The sequence below is a fragment of the Ochlerotatus camptorhynchus genome, unplaced genomic scaffold, assembly GCF_037179485.1.
Source record: "Ochlerotatus camptorhynchus isolate MF236.1 unplaced genomic scaffold, CSIRO-AGI_Acam_v1.1 ptg000077l, whole genome shotgun sequence".
Lineage (NCBI taxonomy): Eukaryota > Metazoa > Arthropoda > Insecta > Diptera > Culicidae > Ochlerotatus > Ochlerotatus camptorhynchus.
This window is the reverse complement of record NW_027040567.1, coordinates 2,576,156-2,578,219: the sequence shown is the minus strand read 5'-3', so window position 1 is coordinate 2,578,219 and position 2,064 is coordinate 2,576,156. Positions and strand designations below refer to the sequence as shown.

The following is a 2,064-nucleotide window of genomic DNA, read 5'->3' as shown; positions in this document are numbered from 1 at the left end:
CCTGAATGTCCCTAATTTGGGCCCATACATAAATTCAGCAATCGACTAAATTTTCAATAGCGACCAAAAATATCCATTAGTACTGTCCCAATGACCCGTTCAACTAGATAAAATTGATAAATAGCAGATTTTTAGCGATGGGCCCAATCTTAGATCCATAGGCCAACATTAGAGCCATTTCCCCTACATCACAGCGGAAAGTGATGTTCTGAATTGTATGCAAGATATTAACACAAAATGTGTCTAAACACATCGAAGAGTGTTCCATGAGCTGGACTGCATGGGCAAAAAGTCACGAGAAATAAAACGTGTTCGTAACTGACAGCGAACAGCCCTGCCGTCGAGAAGCACACGCACACACATAGGAGACCGCAAAGCTGCCCATCATCAGGCTGGAGAAGAAAAATCACGATTGTCTTAGCAAGTGCCGGTGGAAGCGTCACGCCAAGTGCATGAATTGCATGCGGTGCCATTTCGTCACTCACGGAGCGTCGGTAGTGAAACATTCGTGGATCACCTCACGGTGCGGATAATTTGAAGAGGATACGGCAGGCTTCCACGGCGAGACGCAAATCCTGTTCGGAACGGAAATACCTACCGGGAAAAAGTGAGTAGGAGTATCTCTTTTCACTCAAAAGGCAGTCCGCTTAATTGGCCGAATTCTATAGGCAACGTGCGTCAGAACCGAACGGCTAGGGGCCATCTTGTGAGACAAGGGAAAAACAACTCGCCGCTAGCGCAAAGGCAAAACCCCATCTCCGGTGCGAACTTCCTAGTGCGGAAAAACACTCATCCAGGGTAGAACAATGAGAGGCGGAACAGTACACCCCGTCGGAAAAAAGTGAGTCGACAGTAAGTATTTTTGCTCAATAGCAAGCTAAAAAAATTGATTGCTCGTCATAGGCCTTGCACGTGCTCACCATCTTGTTACACGCGGGAAACCTCTCGAAGATCGTACACCCGGGCACGGAAGTACAGGTATTAAGATCAGAAAGCGCATAGGGATCGCCCTCACTTCGTCTGTTTTGTCCGGCTGCAGGACAAAAAAGCCTTCGAAAGAGAAGTGAGTTGTTCTTGAGCTCCAATATGTACATGAAGACTGATGTTATTTCTGTACATACATACATACATTTATTTGTACAAAATCACATTTAAGATAAGACATAATCAATAATAGTACGCCACAATACTCGGTTTGCGGCTGCCGCTCTCCATCCTCGGTCATGCCCAATGCTCGCTAGATCACGCTCTACCTGGTCCGCCCATCGTGCTCTCTGCGCTACACGCCTTCTTGTGCCAACCGGATCAGTAGCGAACACCAACTTTGCAGGGTTGTTGTCCGGCATTCTTGCAACATGCCCTGCCCACCGCATCCTTCCGGCTTTGGCCACCTTCTGGATGCTGGGTTCGCCGTAGAGTGCAGCGAGCTCGTGGTTCATTCTTCGCCACCACTCACCGTTCTCCTGCACACCGCCGAAGATCGTCCTTAGCACACGTCGCTCGAAGACTCCGAGTGCTTGCAGGTCCTCCTCGAGCATAGTCCATGTCTCGTGTCCATAGAGGACCACCGGTCTTATTAGCGTTCTGTACATGGTACATTTGGTGCGGGGGTGAATCTTTTTTGACCGTAGTTTCTTCTGGAGCCCGTAGTAGGCACGACTTCCACTGATGATGCGCCTTCGTATTTCACGACTCACATTGTTGTCAGCCGTCATTAAGGATCCAAGGTAAACGAATTCCTCCACTACCTCGAAAGTATCCCCGTCTATCGTGACATTACTTCCTAGACGAATGCTGTCATGTTCGGTTCCGCCTACTAGCATGTACTTTGTTTTTGACGCACTCACCACCAGTCCGACCTTTGCTGCTTCGTGTTTCAGGCGGGTGTATAGTTCTGCCACCGTTCCAAATGTTCTTGCGATAATGTCCATGTCGTCCGCAAAGCACACAAATTGACCGGATTTCGTGAAAATCGTACCCCGGCTGTTGAGCCCGGCTCGTCGCATTACACCTTCTAGAGCAATGTTGAAGAGTAGGCATGAGAGTCCGTCACCTTGTCGCAGT

The 2,064-nt window shown here is 48.8% G+C and overlaps 1 long non-coding RNA gene across 1 annotated transcript; it reads left to right on the top strand.

Annotated features, from left to right (window-relative positions):
• Positions 1-505: 505 nt before the first annotated feature.
• On the top strand, positions 506-979 carry LOC135697593 (uncharacterized). Its single transcript, XR_010517432.1, has 3 exons — positions 506-607; positions 669-841; positions 904-979. It is a non-coding gene; the product is annotated as an uncharacterized LOC135697593 (long non-coding RNA).
• Positions 980-2,064: the final 1,085 nt, after the last annotated feature.